General features: G+C 42.4%; 1 protein-coding gene across 1 annotated transcript in view; it reads right to left on the reverse strand.

The window, feature by feature from the left end:
• The window catches only part of PAG1 (phosphoprotein membrane anchor with glycosphingolipid microdomains 1), a 109001-nt gene that overhangs the window by 39963 nt on the left and 50609 nt on the right, over positions 1 to 18429 (reverse strand). Inside the window, exon 3 of the mRNA XM_080578990.1 lies at positions 5228 to 5292. The gene's annotated coding sequence lies outside the window, so the exon portion shown is untranslated. The remainder of the gene's footprint in view (positions 1 to 5227; positions 5293 to 18429) is intronic.

An 18429-nucleotide genomic window follows, 5' to 3' on the forward strand; every position in this document is an offset into this window, starting at 1 on the left:
CTGAGTTACCATCCATGGCATTCACAGTTAAATGCAGTTTTACAATCCATTTGTTGAATTGGACAACTAAAACAGAAATGTTGCTGTTCTCCTGCTTAGAACAACAGATTAAATAAGGCCCAAATTAACCTCCAGAACTGCTGGTTTGGTGAATACCGTAACATAACAGACTGCGTATCTACCATTTTACTTGTTTAAAATTAAGGAAAACAGCTCGCCTGGAGTTTTTTCCTGAAGTAAATAGAGGGAATTTTCCCTCACCTAGGTAGTCCTACAGATCAGCTGAGCTTCAGCACATGGCAGGGAGGATGCTCCAGCAGATTGAGGACCTCACACACTCCCCTAAAGGCCACTGCCAGCCCCTGCAGCTCCAATGCAGCAAGTATAGACACAAACGGACCTCAGCAGGCTTTGGATCACCCTCTGAATGTTTATGGCAAGGGACACTGAATGCCAGGAACTGATGATGAATGCATCACCATTTACCTCCTCCTTCTCGTGCCTTTGGCCTTGCTCATCTCTCCTCTGCATATGCGGGCCCAACACATAGCCACGCTCACTTTCTTGACCTTGATATCCTGGAAGATGAGTTACATTTGAACCCCTCAATGGGGATTTAATGGGTTTTCTACTGTATCTACTTTGCTGTACCGCTTACACTGAGTTGGGAGGATCCTCAACAGCTGAGAAGGAATGCAGACTATAAGATTTTTATCAGATGTATTCTTGCCAGAAGAGGTGACAATTTACAGGTAAAATGACAGTCAAGGCATAGAGGTGTTGACACTTTTATGTTCATTTAGAGGCAAGACTGAATTGATGCTGAAGGTCCAGTGTTGGGAAGATGGATTAGCTCTTTGTCCATGCTGTACACAAAATATAGGATCATGCACCTTATCTTGATGAAGTTTTCAATAAGGATCTTTAAAAACTGGAGCTGTATCTTAGAAAACATATAATTTATTCTATAATAAATTGGTTCACCCCAGTATTCCAGAGGAAAAAAAAAATCCTATGGTTTGTATTGCTTTTGTAAAATGGTTGCTCTCCTGCACTCAAGGGACTGTGAAAGGTCAGTGGTGTTGAATATACATGATTTATAAAGTACTCTCGGATGAGAGGTGCTGTGTAAATGTAAAATATTATTAGAGCATACTCTGCTTAATTGACATACACTGAAAAGGAATTGGCTGCGCCACAAGAGCAGAGCTAAGAAACTAATTTAGTCTGATGACAGTGGCTTGTCTACAGCTAGTGACAGTCTACGGCAGCTTAAATATAACTTCATCTCACAGACAGACTTACCTAATGCTGAAAGTTATTGCTGTTCACCCGGACCAGGTCATACGCAGATTTAAATTTGAAGACTGTGCTCCATCCAGTCTTTCCATTAGAAATGACTAGGTAGGCAAAGATCAGAGACTACTCCGCACCACAGTGTGGCTTCTGCGGTGTGGCAGCTCCCGTGCGGCCCAGCCACCCTCCCTAGAAATGCCACCTTGCAAAAGCCAGTTCTCAGGTGTATGCCAGAGATGCTTGGGATGCCATGGTCCTCACGTGCCTCAGAAATGTAGCCTCAGATGGCACTTTCAGACTCAAAATACACATCTTATTTATCCCTGGATTTCATGGAGGCTACCAAGTTCCACCTAGAGATTTGATCCTTGAGATTTGTTCACTTACTTCTATATCCAAAAAGGCTTCCTAAAAACACAGTCTCATAACTGAGTGAGAGTGAGCTGGACAGGACTAGCAGTCCCACTGCTCCTCACTCACAGAGTTTCTGGCTTGGAAGAGAAATATAAATTATCCTTTCATGCACTTTTTGGGACTGATTCCAGCTCCTCTCTTTCTTCTGACCACAACAGTCTATCCTTTAACACTGCAATAAATAATTGGTTTGAAGCAGATTTTAAAATGTTTTAACAGCTGACATTATTACTCCATTTTACCATAAATGGAAAAATACCCATTCCCCTTCCCAAACAAAGATGTAGATTGCAGATCATATTCTGAATTTTTTTTAAAACCTAGGCCAAAAGATCTCACCAGCACAATCTGTTCCCCTTCACGTTATTATTTCTCACTCTCTTCTAATCTAATTCCTTTCCTCTCTGAAGTTTACAGTGTCATTCCAAAGATTTTTCAGCTGCATTTCTCCTCCCTCCTCTTAAATTCTCTCCCTCTCATCAACCATCTAAAGTCCTTTTTCAAATAGCACTATTTTCTTTCAGAAGAGCAGTGCTATGAATCCAGTACTACAAACTAATCTGTTATTACCTTTTCCCCCATGCTAAAGCAAGCAGTTTTTTTTCTTTTTTTTTTAATTAAAAAAAGAAAAGAAAAGAAAAACAAGAAAAGCTTGTGAGTTTCCCATTCCTAAAGGGAAAATAGAAGTTCCTTTTTCTGAATGTATCAATGCTTTCCCATGAAAATTGATATATCTGTCTGAGTGGTAAAGAAGATTTGGTTTATCTACATCTGAGAGAATAGTTACATGATGTTATTGCATAAAATGATTGATTTGCAGGCAACAGAAGTTTTATTTAAGAATAATGTCTAAGTTAGTCTCATCTACACAAAACAATTTGCATCTTCACAAAAAAAAAATACTCTATACTCAGAATAATTCCTCTCTTTACTGATGACTTAGACTATTTGGCTTCTTCTGCTCTCTCTGGATAATTTTTACTCTTAATAGATCTGCTCCTTTGGCTACAGCAGCAATGGCAGACGATGCCACTTAGGCTACACTGGTCATGATTTATCTGTGCTCCCACTGTAAGCATTTATCATGGGGGACTACTTTTCCCTTTTGTCTTTTCATTGTGTTTCGATAGTTCCTTCCCTAACAAGGAGAATGACAAAACGCAATATAGGTTTTTAAACTAGGGAATGACATTTTTAGCTGAGATCTATGTGCAAATGTTTGTTTCCAGCTGTTTGAGCAAAGTAGCAGTACATCCAAGATAGATGTATACATATTAACCTTTTTTTGTAATATAAGAAACAAAATCTTAAAAAAATAAATCTCTCAGCTATGAAAAAAAGCCAACAAAAGCTTACTTGCTTGGATGTTTACATAGATCTGTGCCTACAGAAATAATATCTAACTAACTTCTCATAAGCAACGGAGTCTAGTCAAATCCTCTGTCCCATTTCACCCTCTTTTGATATTAACAATCCACAGGCTAGAAGGCACAGCCAAAGATATCACCTCCAGACATTTCTCCTCCTTAGGAATTTGAGGAATGGGTGATGACCAGTAGGGTCTCTACTTCTTCGCATTTACTACATGATAAAGTTGAGTAGTATCTGGAGGATTCTGTGATCTCTGCTATACCACTATTTTTCAGGACCTAACTCAGCACTGGAGGTTAAACCATGTCTGGTTTCTTATCACATAGCAATTGACCATCTTGTCCATGATAAAAATAAAAAGCCACAAGACTGTTTCTTTATATATTCCAGGTCTCCACATTCAAGCAATAGCACCAAGTGTTTATAGTTCATTTTCCAGCATGTCCCTAAATTTCTCAATGGCATGATTTTCAATATCACTTGCAATATTGTCATCTCACAATTGCTCACATCTACTTTTGTGACTCGGACACAAGTGCCATCCTTAAAGCCCTGTCCTCAAGCACTTAAGAAACCAGTGTAGGTAGAGCTAATGAGCAACCTCTCTGAGCTTCCTAACAACTCTGCTTTCCTTTGAATCCACCAACCAAAAAAACTCCACAACAAATGGGTGAATGAAATGAGGTGCTTCTTACTTGTCTATCTATCTTTGTTGCTTCTAATCCTTGGAAACTTCTGCATTAACTCCATTGGCATGGTGAAAATAAGTCATAGCCAGAGGCATGGAGACATGCAGAGCATACTTATGGTTTAAGCTCTCCTCCAGAGTCCTCAGCCTCCCTGTAGCACACATCAGCCCTCCCATGACCTCAGATCCCCATCAATCACAAAAGTCCTTCCTTCTCAAGCTAATGCAGCAGCAACTTCCGATCATCTTGTGTCAGGCACATTTGTGTTTGTAATTCATTTCACACTATGCAATTCATTAAGCACTCTATTTTGATTACCATAATGTGCGAATGCAATTTTGTATCTCCTCTATACAGGGTCACTTTTATGTCAGCTCTTTTTTGACTGTGACAGCCTTTTCCCATACTGAAGGCAAAACAGTGTTTACATTCAGTTAGTTAAAATATTTACATTGCACATTCAAATGATGCGCTTTCCCAGTGACAGGGCTCTCTGTGGTATTTCCTCCTGTACCTACTCTGCAGCGGAAACAGATGATTAAGATAAATATTCTGGGTGTCTCTAAACAAGCAGATTAAGCAGCACAGCTATACTATGCTAACTTGCCTGGCCTTTGCAGTACCCATGCTAGCCGTGTTGTCCGTCTAGCACTGCATGAAAGCCTGTCTTACAGGACGCACATTTAGAAGAGCTACACATTTTCCAGTCATTGCATCTCAAACAGACTCTCCGTTCATTGATCACTCACTTGCTCGCTCGGTGCACAAGGTGGGTTGAAGCGTGACGCGTGTCGGTGCTGGGAGAGGAGGTAAGGACGGGGCTCCGACCATAGGATCGCTTGTAGGAGGCACACAGAGAGGACAGGGGCTGCTGCCGAGTGAGACAGTGAAGACCCACCACCCTCTTGTTTGGTAGCACTAAAGGAAGCCAAATTCTCCCCAAAAGAAGAAGACAATCAATGCTATATGACCCTATGGAACTGAGGAGAGAATCTGGAAAGGAAGTAAATATGGAGTTGAGCAGGAAAACAACACTACAGCTGGCAGGGGAAGGACAAAGTGGTGGCATTCCTAGGAGTCAGGAAACACACCAGACTCTCTTCTTTTAATATAAATGAATAAAATACTGCAACTGATGCATAGAGACCTGCTGCACAAAGAGGTGCACCAAAGGCCTACGTGGCCTTCTCCCCAAAGGGGCTGCTTGAGGCTCGCAGGACAAAAAATAAAAAAAAGGTATGCACGACAGTAAACTTCGGTATCATTTAAGGCACATTATCATATACACAATAAACAGTTAATTTTGATCACATGCTTGTCACTATCAAACACATGCAAATCCTTCTGAAAGCAAAACAGATGCAGAGTGAATTAATTCCTCACATGGAAACTCGGCAGCAATGCAAAATTAGAAAGAAAGATTATAATTCCCGACCCTCGGTGGGTGTGCTCCTTACCTTACAGCAATGCCCACGCGGGTCTGCATACGGGATGTCCCAGGCAGGGAGCGAAAGCTTCTGTGCTGAAAAAAAAGATGATGCTCTGGTTAAGAAGTTACTGCAAAGGCTGTGCCTGTGCTGACGTCCATCACAAACTGCTGCATCTTTTTGTTTACAGAAACATATACAATAGATGAAAGTCGACTATGTAAGGAAAAGCTATCTATTTTAAATTGACCCTGCCTTAGTGTCATGTACTCCAGAGGAAATGGGTTATAAATGCCGCCGTATAAATGAGGCATGCAGCATTCAGCACATGAACTTTAAGCAGGATAGTTTGATGTGTGGGAGACAAATTTGTTTCACTTTTTCCAGCTAATAGAGAATGAGACCATGTAACTGTTTGCCAATCAAAACATAGCAGTGAAATAAACTGTAAAGTAAAGCAACAGGCTCTACACCATCCTAACCCAGTGTATTCACGGTAATAACTGACCAATTCTGATTTAACTGAAAACTGTATTTATCCACGTACATTTTTATTTCCTGACATGAGTGCCTACAGCAAAGCATCTGCTGAATAATGGGTGTGAATTGCAGCCAATTTAACCATTCTGGTTCCATTTCTTGGCTTCTGCAGATGAGCTCCAGTTTGGGATCCCCACCCTTGCTGGTCCCCAAGAAGTCCAAGATCATTCAGCATCTAATCTCAGGCTCCACTCCTCCCTCTCCTGGGGGTAACAACAGACAAATGTGGTTTCCTCCAGACTTCCTCACCTGCTGGCCCACTCAGTTATCCAGCGGTTGCACAGCTGGATAATTTGGCCAGCCACCCAGCCAGTGCCACTGTTTTTGGCAGACGGATGCCCAGGGTGATCGGCACCAGCTGCTGCTGTCACTAGTGGGATGTTTTCCAGAGTTTCTCATTCAAGGCAACGCGTTTGTTGCTTGAAACAGTTGCTCCCTGAAGATTAAGGCCAAGCAGCAGCACAAGAGCCGTGTGTGTCCCCTGGGGCTGGCACATGCCACCAGGCGAACAGGAGGCTCCAGCTACGCCCTTCCAAATCCCAGGCAATCAAAAGAGCCGGCACAGACATGCTGGAAAAAAAGAGCAGAGCCGTGCAGTGTGCAGATGACACTCTCCTCCTCTCTGATCCCCTCTTATAAAAATCTCCCCCCAAAATCCCAGTATCTTTCAAACACTGCTTGTGACAGTGATCACCGCAAACCTGGAGCTGTATCAGCGACCTGCAGTGCTCGTGTTTGTGCCTGCAGGCACATCAGCCGGGGCACACAGCATGAGCAGCAGCTACTGGGTGCTCACCTCTACCACCACGCTTATTATCATCCCCAAACAGCAGTGCAACCTCTCAGGAATATAGTTAACAACTGTAAGGAACAAACAGCAATAAGGACAGCAAGAAAGACCTTGAGAGTTGCTCAGACAAAATATATCTTCATTTTAAAAATAGAAAAATAACAACAACAGCAACAAAAAAGGCACTAAAAATATCATTGAAGTAGTAAGGACACAGGAGAAATAACTGCACACCAGCACAAAATCTGTTTGGCACAGTCTGCCTACTCTTAGTTATTCCAAAGCGGCTGAAAATAATAAATGCATTTTTCTTTCTGCTGAGGTGTGTGGAACAAATGTTAATTTTTTTCCCACTGCACGGAACAGTTTATGCACCCCGCGTACCTGCAGGGGTGAGGAACTGCTAATAGGAAGAAGTATTTACCTTGCCTAATGGCTGTATGTTAATGTATTTCTGTTAGCAAAACCCGTTTAACGTTGCATATGTATAGTAGCTTCTGGCTTAGAAAGTAAGAAAGAAAGCACGAGACAAAACGGTCTTTTCTCTCTCTGACGGGAGCACAGATTTTTCTCGCTGATTGTAATGCAAGCCAAACCCTCACACAGGGATCAGACGAACTCCAAACACCCCCAGCTGCAGCACGACAGCCACGGAGCTGCTCTCCTACAGAGCACCGCCGACTCCAAACTTCTCCTGCGCTGTGTCACATGCGCTTTAATTAATAACCAGACAGCGGCAATCACCGCCGTGCCACCACAGGGATAAAAGCGTTACCTCCGCGTCCAGGCCCCCGTTTCTGCCGTGCGGAGGACACCAGGAGGAGCTGTCAGCAGCCCGGGAAATGCAGCTCCAGGAGCTCCAGCCCTGACCTCCTTCCCTTTGCGGTTCTGCATGCGCGGCCGGACCTCCACCTTGGCGGCTGCCAGCCCGCGGCAGCCCGCGCACAAAGCCGCCTCTGTCCGCCCTGGCAGCGGGCGCTATCGCAAAGACACCCTAATGCACAGCCATGCACTTTTCCTTTCCTTCTTCTCGCTTATTCCGATGACAGGAGATGGGGAAAGGAGCAGTGTAATTTTGATCAGCCAAAGCCTCGCTGCGTGACGAGGAGCTGGTGGCCGGAGGGGAGGTGAAGGCCGTGGCAGCGGCTCCCCGCTTCGCCTGACACGTTTTTTGTCTCAGGGCCGTGGGTGGCTGCGTGAGCAAGCATCCGAAGCAGGGGAGGAGTCACCCCAAGTGCAACTCTCGACTCGAAGCCTTGGCTGCGACGAAGCGGCAGGCTGGTGACACAGCAGGGCCAGCGCTACAAAGGCCACCCACCTGCCCAAACCTCCGCTCGTGGCCGCGGGACGCAGCGGCGATGCTGTGCTGCCACGGGGCTCCGGAGCCACGCACACCCCACAGCTCCTGGCCAGGCTGGCCGGTCACCCCCTCCACGTGACAATGCCATTTTCCTGCTCGAGAAGGCACTGCACTTTCCTCACCGAAAAATTGTGTGACGAGGCAACAGGTCGCCCTCCCAGCAGATGTTTGCAGCTGTCGGTATGCAGAGAGGAAGGTGGCAGCATTTCTAAGAGGCAAACCTTTCACAATTACATGCTTATATATATATTTTTCCCTCTTAAAAGGCAGACTCTCATGTGTGCACTGCATACATTCCACGTAACTCCAAGTTTGTTTTCTTTTCTATCAGAAAATGAGAAGTTATCTCGCCTTGCCTGCAGAGAAGTGAGCGGCGATCCCTGCTGAGACCAACTGGAATTTCACAGTTTAACTCAAATGTTCCCAAGCCAAGCTACACGATACATGGTAGCCGTTCCACATTTCTTCACAGTAATTATAATTCAGACCTTAAAATACTGCAACTGAACACCGCAGTAAGCAATGAACGGTTTTCTTCTAGTGACAAACAGCAAGAGACACGCAGTCCTTGGGTCCAGCGCAACTCTGAACTCATTCCAGGTCCCTGATGAACCATCACAGCATTACAATGATTTCCCACGCAATTAGTATTAATTGTGACTCGCTGGCAGTCCCACAGGGGCCCCCTCTCGCCCTCGTAGCAGTCCTACCAGGTCAGCCTGAGAGCCACCAGCACGCATCACTGGCGCACCAGCTCCAAGGGCTCCTTCTTGCAGTTAAATTTTGGGGAACTGGCCAGGGCTGCCTTCAGTAACCATCACAGATACACCACTTCCAATCACTGCGTGTGAGTTTCCAACATGAGACATTTCTAGATGGAAATTTGTAACTATTTTCTAAAAACAACTTGATTGTTTGAAAGCATTTTGCTGTGGCCAAAACTCCAACATCCTTTTTCAGGAAAACTGAGTGGCGGTGGATACTGTGCATCTCGTACTCAAAATTAAACTAAGAACAGAAAGTTGTAAATGAGCAACCCCCTCTTTGAATTTTACTCTTTAATAACTTCTTTAAAAAAGTTTATTTTCCTTTGATGTACTAATAAGATCAAGATATTTGTTAGCATCTTGCCAAATGGACTAAAGCAAGATCAAGGTTGCTTTGTTCCAGCAGAATCAGATGACTCTGTGGCAATAAACAAAATGAGATGTTCTTTGACTGAACATCGTAAATATCTAAAACGTATTTCAGAGTAGCACATGCATTTAGCTTCCAGGTCAGTATCCCAGCTGATGGATCTCAAACATGATCTCTTTCTGCCCTGTAGAACTCTTTAAGTAATCTCAAAAATCCATATACTTCTATCCTTTAAAACAAAGTGCTGAGGCAGTTTAGGGTCAAAAGGACACCCTAAAACAGAGAACTGCATGGAGGCCAGCTGACAAATGCAATTCAATAAATATTAGAGGATGTAATGTCTAATGCTAAAATACATTAGGAAATGCTTGTTGCTAGCAGCAAGTAGAATTACCCCAACTAAAACAGGTCAGGTGTAATCAAGAACAACGTCCTGTAGGCCAGCTTTATTCCCCCTCCGTTTTCTGTTTCTCCCAACTTTCTAGTCCACATGAATCTGTGCTCCTCAGCATTGTTCTCCCCATGGCATTTTCTTCCTTCACTGTGCGACATTTGGGAACCACCACATAGTGTCACCAGGCTGCCTAATGCCAAGTGTCTACTACACGGTATGCTTTGGCTTGGAGGCAGCCGAGAACATGATGACAGTTACTGCTTTTGGAAAGTCTCGAGTATGGAGCAGAAGAGTGCTACAGACTGCCTGTGCCATCTCATGTCACCTCTACCATTTCAGCTGTCTGCAGCTCTAGACTTTGCTTAAGGGCTCATGTATTTAGTGTGGATAAATCGAGGTATGAAAACAGAAATGCACAGTATTTACATTTGGAAGGAAACATAAGCTACGTATATGTAAATGATAAATCTCTGCCTATGACAGCTTATTGATTTTTTTCCTTGTAGATCCTTCTTTTTCTGGGTCTTTCTGATCCATTTGGTTTTGATTGTTTAAAAGCTTTATTGTCTTCTTTTTCCACATCTATGGCATGCAAAGATAAGGTGATTATTTTTTAGAATCTCATGAAGAATGAGCACTTTCAGACTATTCTCCCTGTTATTTTCAAGTACAGGCAACTTAATTTTCATTGGTGTAAATCCACAGTAATTCTCTTAATTTCCAGTATCTTTGGATATATACCATCCATCTGAGATCAGAATCCTCCTCACCTCTATCTCACACATCCTTAGCTCTCAAAGAGCATAACACAAAGGTATTGCTCAGAGCAGTTTAGGTGACAAAAGAGTTCTGTCATTCAGTGGAGGAATGGATTAAAGAACTACAGAAAGAAAGCTTCAGAGAATATCTTTTCTGTAAAAATGTGCATGCTTTTGCATGAAGATTAGGTGCAGTATGTGTCTTGGAGGTGTGGAATGACTATATTTCTCTGGACACTGTTACTCCAAAAATCTGGTTTGATCACAGGCTTTTGCAACTAAGAGACAGCGGGATACAATATTCAGTTTTCAGGAAACATAAGAGTGGTAATTTACTTCTCCAAGAAAGTATGCCAAGACTCAGTCACTGATATTCTAATACCCTATCAAATTCAATCTTTACAAATACAAAGCAAACATCTTTAAGCAAATTATGAACACATCTATCCATAGAGATGGAAATTGTACAATTTACAATTGTAAATTACTTCTCTAATTGGTGCTACTTAAATCTTCAACTAGTCAAAGAACGATGTGTTCAGCCTGCATCAGGTGCTAATGAAGCCTTAAGTCTAGACAGAGATCATAGTTAAATTAAAGTTAGCTGTTGAAATCCATTTTGGTAACACCGCCTATTCTAGATTTTCGTAAATGACAGATTTTCCAGTCAAACTTTTGACTGCTGCTCCTTCCTGCATTAACTTTTTAAGAGAGTTACTCTCACTGACAGCTGTATCTGGAGCATGGCATGGCACTGGTAGATGCATCTCATCACGTCCTTCCACCGCCTAAGCCCAGTGCTGCACTGCATGCGGTTCTCTCCGTGAGCTGGAAATCCAGGGATTAAACACAGAATTACACTGCAATCAAGCATCTGGGAGTGCATCACCTTTTGCTCTGGCTTGTTGGTCCTGAGAGGTGCTTGTGTATCTCTGACATGTGCTGAAGGCAGGCACGCTCTGGACTGTGTGCTCTCTCTGCTGAAGACGACCGCATTTCACATTGAGCTACCTATCTCACCGAATTACCTTACTTTGACACAGATCATTTGGGTCTACAGTCAAAGGCTCCACTGAAGGCTCCTGACTACCTCAGGTGAAGACATCACCTACACAAATCGCGTAAAAGATTTATGGTTGTTTGGATTTTAACTTGGGATACCTATCATATGTCTCAAGCCCCTTCTTCCAGAAGTCAAGTCAAGGTCCTATGAAGATTAAAGTGTACCAATACAATCTAAGTTCAGTATTTTGTACTACAAGAATGCAAATAATTTTCTTAAATCTTTTTAATGGAAATTGGATTATAGCAATTACAAATTACTGTACATTCGGGGAAGCTTTATTTTTTTTTTAAAGAACACTTTTTTTTTTCTTTTCTTTTTCCTTTTCAAATTTCTTTCTTCTCTGTTGTAATCTCTCAGATTAGCACTGATAATGGAACTGAAACTTTCACCTCACCTGGTTCTAGTAAGGCTGTCTTTATCAAGCTTTTGATCTTGTCTCTTTGGCTTCCATTTGTGGTAACTGGAATTTCCAGCTGTCTTTTCAGCCAACTACTTGATAGAGTTAGGATTGCTTAGTCCAGACAACGTTGAGTTATTCAGTCTGAAACCGGTCAAGGCTAAATACTTCTAAATGGTTTCCTAATGCTGTTCATTAGGACAGGGGTAGCTACAAATGGGCTTCCTTCAGCTTCAGCTTGCCTTCCATTCTTCCTTGCAGCTTGCTCATTTTTATTAAAAATGAAGGGAAAAAAATCACATCACTGGAATTTCATTTTCCACTCCTCATAGTCTTCAAATGTATACTCTCTATTAGGCCCAACAATTCTGCAACAAGACCTCTCTAGACCATTGCATTTAACAGCAGCAATGACCAGGAATTTTCTTTTTCCTTTGTTAATTCTCTGCTGCATCCTCCCACTTTCCCTATTTTCCAGTCCTTAATTAAATTTCAGGTCAAAGCTCCTTCAGACTCATGACATTCAAATGTTTTTATATTTGGTTAAAAATAGTGCAAATGCATTATCTGGTATTGTCATAACTAACCAGGAGAAACTCTCCAAAATTATTTGGATATATGGACAAGATTTGATTATCTAAATCAAATTGCTAAACTACAAGTGCACAAGGGAATCATATATTTATTTTTAAATGTCAAATCTAATTAAAGTGTGCTCAAAATAATTGGCCAGGCTACGGGACATTAGCTGACAGAGGTTTGGGAAATGGAAGTGATACCAAGGTAATTGGCAAAATAGCCACCAGAAAATATAAATCTATATATCAGTCAAGGATTTGGGATTATAAATGTTATAGGGAGATAAAGAATGACATCCTCCTGTCATTTATTGACAAGCTGTGATAGAGCAGCTGAGAAAAAGGATACCTGTGCCATTGCCTCGCCACCAGCCTGGACTGTGCTGCGTCCCACCTCCCAGAGCTGACTTGTATTTCTGATCCTGTCCAACCTGTCTGAACTATGCCAGCGTTGCTTCCAGGAATGGTGGCATCACACTCAGCAAAAGCATAGCTGATAAAACTGTTTGCAGTCAGCAGATTGCGTTATATGAAAACTATTTGTTAAAATGTAAAAATTAAAATCTCTGTAACAAGTAACTATTTCAAGTATTTGCACAAACTATACAAGTCCTTCACCAGACCTACTGCTCTGCAGAAACTTTTGGAAGCTCATTTAAGAACTGAATCTGTGCTAAAAATCTCTAAAATGTGTTTACTCGTTAAAGAATGGATCTACTAAAGAAAAGGAAAGAAAGAGGGGGGAAAGAAAAAGAAACCATCCTTAGAAACTTTGATTTAATCAGAGTGGATTGAGATAGTGTTTAATATAGGAAGACTCATTTCAGAAAAAAAAACAGGATAGGATGCAGACCACCAGCTACTAGTGCTTAGTCTCTTTGATTATCCTTCAGAAGTGAAAATCAGTTTACGAAGCAGGAAAAACAAGATGAACAACCTTAATCCACACCAAAGACACATAAAAGGCTGACTAATTACGCCAAGCACCTCTTTATGCAAGGAAGCTCTCTGTGATGTTCTCCAAAGCACCCACAGGACCAGGCAGAGGGAGCTGCTGCCTGCACACCTGCTCCACGTGGCGCTGGCCTGAAATGTAGGAATACTGCCCAGTGTTTGACCTATGTTATGGGCATGAAAGGAAGAAAAACAAAACAAAAACAAAACAACAGCCTAACAAAGCACCTCAGATTCATGATTCACATAGCTCCCGAAGCAGATGAACAACAGATGAGTAAGAACTGGCGTTTCCAGCTTCTGTCTCTTTATTGTTGTCTTGGGATGTTATACTTTTTTTTTTTTTGGACTGCACAGTACCTGTAAGAAAACAGACCTGTTTGGCTATTTATTGTTGTATTGTCCTTAAGCACTTTGTTCTCCCTTGGACGTGCTCACCACAGATGGATTGGTGCATACATGGAAGCTTCACCCAAACTTGGTTCAAGATGCTGGGTTGAGATAATTTAGAGATTAATAGCAACTAAAAAGGAAACTTAAAAAAGCAAATCTGACAAGTGTCTGATAAAGGCAGGCTTACGCCGGGCTGCTGAAAAACTGTACCCTGTTCTTTAAACTCCACGGAGCCTCTGAAATTAGCACTTGTCAGAGAGAGGACCAGTCAGCCAGAGGTGCCTCTGACCAACAGGACAGCGCTCCGAGAGCTCACTTTTTGGTAAATTGCGTGGAGAAGCTATAAATATACGTAAACTATTTAGTGAAGTTTCAGGTCAGAAGTTTTTTTCATCCACACTTCAGAAAGCTACCAAAGCAGAATATTCCACCCCTTTTCCACCTGCTTCCAGGAGACATCGCCTTGGTCCCAGCGGATGGCTTTGGCATCCTCCTGCTGTTTGTGTGCCCCTGCCTACTGCCGTCAGCTCCTGCGCGTGGGAGCTGGCGGGCAGAGCAGACTGACGGACACACAGAGGGCAGCGTCACTGCTCCGAGCAGCGCTCGGACGAGGAGGACAACCCAAGATGTTTGTACATCTCCCTTTTCAGAAAATCTCCTCTTAAATCACTCCTTCAGTGGGAACAGAACCAAATGTTTAAGGAGTCCTGCAAGGCCAGGTGGATTGCCAGATTTTTTTTTCATCTCTGAATGCAACTTCTGTCAGTTTTACATAAGTTGCTAACACAGCCAAGGGGTTAGCAGGAGCCTGTTCATCTCCTCCAGACTCTGAACTGTTCAAAATACACTGGACAAGAGAGTTAACAGCATTGCCTATGGACTGGGAGACTAATTGGGCTGGGAGAGACACAAGCATAAAATCCTGAAACAGAGATCAGAGATGGGAGTCGCTTAAATGAACAATCTTTGCCAGAATATGTAATGGCACATTACAGAGGATCACGTTAGCCTACCTGCAAAAAAAAACAACACACTTAACCAAATCCTGAAATTCTTGTTCAGTATTTGCATTAAACTCATGGGAATCACATGGGCTTCAGTATGCCTTTTCTCCCACACCAAAGCAGATGGGACAGATAGGGATGCGAGACAAACGCTTTCCGTTAAGCCTGAGGGGAGATGAAGAAGCAAAGAAGCCCCCACGTGCACACACACCCATAGGCAGAGCTCCCGCTCCGCAGGTGTGGAGCAAGCAGTGTCTCCCTCCAGAGATGGACTCAGGGACAGAGGTGGCCCAGTTTCGGAGCTGTTAGCTACTGCAACACTGAAAGTGGCTTTGTATATATAGCTTTCGTGCTACTCAAATTCATCTTCCTGAGCTTGTTGCCCTCCTCACAGTTGTTAACAAATTTCCTTACATTTTTTTTCTCCTTTTTCACACATGCTCCTCCATCCCCGAGGAAGGCGCGGGAGCAGCTGCAGCCAGCTGTGCGCTTTGGCCCAGGGCCTCTACCTGCTGCCCCCGAGAAATCGGCGGCAGCCCTGTGATGATGGAGATGGAGGCTGCCCGACATGAGGCAAGCAGGAGGAATATTTCATTTGCAATTGGTGGGGCTGAGGAAAAAACAGTTATTAAAGTATTCAGTTGTACCCTCCCTGGCTTTACTTTTACTGTCTGAGGAAGGGAAAGATAAAATATTAATTCTCCTTTTCCATCATTTTTAAAATCAGATGTTTAAGGTGGCTGTTAACAGCGTCTCTGTACTAGGGACCTGATGTCATGGTGAGTCAAAGCCTGAATCTTTGCTCACACAAGTCTACGAGGAACACCAGGTTGGAAGGCTTCCCTTGGCCCACCAATTCCTGCTCCCTTAAGTGTGAAGCACCACAGCCTATAATCCTGTTCATACAGCAGTTTTGTTCCATGAAAAATGGTTAATAAAGTTCAGAAAACTGTCTCTCTTATTTTTTTTTTTTAAAAAAAAACTTTCCTGATTTTATAGGACAGCAAGAAGTTAAGTTCAGCTAAGGGTGGGTTATCTTACAAGCGGAGGCCCCTCAAAACTAAAACACAGACATGAAGAATGTGAAATACAGACATAGATCTTCTCCAACAGATCCTATTAGCAAAGAGATACATGTGTACTGGAAGATACTTGCAATAATTACAGGTCTTGTGCAAACTCAGAAATCTCTCTGCCTCTTTTTATGAAGCTTCTATTTTATTCTTTTCTTTTTATTTCTTCCTTTTTTTTTTTAAGTTCAGTCTTTCCATTTATTCTAAATCCTGATAAAACAAACTCATTTTACTTGTGTTTCATGAGCTCATGACCAATAAAAGCTGCAAGCAAAAAAAAAAAAAAAAAAGTGAATATGTTAGGCAGTCATTTAGATATTTGCTCATTTAAACAGGAGGCCATTCTTTACATGAATTTAATGCCAGCAAGCATAGGAGGTGTCAAATGCTTTGGCCTTTATGTTATTTCTCAGTGATATAATTGCCAATAGCTCCTTTTTTTTTTTTTTTTTAAAGAGAAGAATACTTATCGTGCTATTTGTGTTTTTTCTGTGTGCTTTTTTCTTTTTTTTAATAACAATCCTTAACACAGGGGAGGGCATAAAACAATTTGCAGCTAAAGCTACATTTCCAAACAAATAACCCTTTAACTGAAAGCACAAAACCACTCTTAACAGGCAGACAGACAGAGCCGAGTGGGTAAGGTCTGCTGTTAGCAGTGACCCACCACCTCTGTTCCTCCCCACGCCGGCAGCTCCATCCCTTCCCTACCGAAAGCGTTATCCATGTGCATGTGTGCAGCTAAAACCCAAAATTATATCCTGTTCTCAGCATAGTTTTTCTGAATACAGACATACCTTCATAGGAACCGTTTATCTTTTACATTTCTGTTTTTAGATTTATCATTTCCATTCAGTCAAGCTCCCTTGTTTTGTCTTCTTATTTTGGCCCTAACCTTTTGAGAGCTTCACACATGACTCTTTTGACTCAGCACCATCTTGCTGACCTCAACTCTTGCATTAACAAGATGACAAAAACAGACTCCCTACCCCACCACACAACTTTAAGTTCTCACTATTTGTGTCTGGGATGAACACACGAAAATGAAACCAAAGAGAATGGCACACAGGAAACATGAAAGGTGACTTGCACTGCAGAGACCTTGTCTTCTCTGTTTTCCCGACTCTGCAGTAAAGGAGACACACTCCCGAATGCCAAAAACTAGCGAGAAAGTTTGCTTAGAGAACCATTGCCTTAAAAAAAGTCTTGTAATAAACTATTTGGTAGCGTTAAACATTTTGTCTCCCAAACTCAATTCTCTACTGAAAGTAGATAATGTGAGGTGAAGTACTGGAAAGTGTGGTGGCTTAACTTTATACACAGTCAGCTGGGCATTCTCTACAGGACCGGTACATGGACCTGCAAACAGAGTTTCTGGAAGCTGAAATAAGCAGCAGGCGGGACCCCGCACAACAGGTTCCCATTGCAACCCCTCAAATACCATCCTCACAAATCTGGAGCTTTCTGTCCAGCAAACATCCAGACAGTTTAGGAAAAAGTGCACTGAAGGAAGATTTAGCATCTCTCCACTGGAACAAAACTTCAGAAAGCTCAAGATAACCCTGCACCAGTTTCCCTTCTCCAGAGAGACACAGCTTCTGTCTGGTAAGTGCTCAGGAGCTTCACAGGCTGAAAGTTTGGCATTCACTCAAGGAACCTCTGTCGGAAATGTTAAAACAGTGGCATGGTTAGTTCAAATAATCTCATTCATGGCTCTAACTTCTGAAAAGAGCATCGACAGCCTGAGTGTCCTTCTGAAGCACCAGCACCAAAGGGAAAACACCCTTTGACTTTTGCACCAAATGCACTTGGTGGTTTCACACAACCATCCACACTGGTCTGCTGGAAGAAAAGCAGTCTCTCTGGGGCTGCTGCAGCCCTGGGGCTCTGTGGACACGTGGTGGCACTGCCACTGTCCCCAGTGGTGCTTGGGGAGCCAGGCTTGGCAGGCAGTCAGGGCTGACCGGAGGAGACAAGCCAGGAAACCAAGAAAAGTTTGCTCCTCAATTTTCCACTCAAGAACCTCAACTTTTGTGACAAATTCCTTGCTTTTCACTTTTTCACCCCCTATCCTGAGCATGTGTACATTAAGACGTTTCAGTGTGAGCAGAACTGTGCTATATCAGTATTATATCAGTATATATGTGCTATATATGCTATATATGCAGATATGTGCTATATCAGTATTCATCTAGGAGATCCTGGAGAAAGTTTTTTTTTCTTTTTTCTTTTTTCTTTTTCCCAGCATTATTACAGTTAATTGGAAACATCTGCTACAAATATCTGTATGCCAGAAGCATCCCAATATACCAGGCAGTCTCTGCAGAAATACCCACTCTGTCCTTTCTGGATAGGTTTCGCCAACGGCATCTTTATTGTCAAAGAAAAGACACCATAAGACTAATCGGCCAAATGCAGAGTTTAAATTGTCTCTGCTCATATTCACACAAAGTAGTAACATATGCTGTGCTGTCACAGCTGTGAAAGATATTTTCACATCCTCATTCAGATTTTAACTGCTTCTTGCAGTGAAGCAGGTCAAGGAGCTTCGGGAACACTGCTCTCTGATACCCAGTAGCATCCTTAACCTAATACGTGGTTGCAGTGAGAATATTCAAGTACATGCAATTAACATTTTATATTTTAATTTAGATTAGTGTCACTATATTATGTTAACATAAGTACGTTATTTAATGCAATGTGAATGTTAAATATTTATATAAGTATTTATGTAAATAAAGGATAATTATTTGAATGTCCACTGGAAAAAAAGTTCCCGTGGGATAGA

The sequence above is a fragment of the Anser brachyrhynchus genome, assembly GCF_964034855.1.
Source record: "Anser brachyrhynchus genome assembly, chromosome: 2".
Classification (NCBI taxonomy): domain Eukaryota; kingdom Metazoa; phylum Chordata; class Aves; order Anseriformes; family Anatidae; genus Anser; species Anser brachyrhynchus.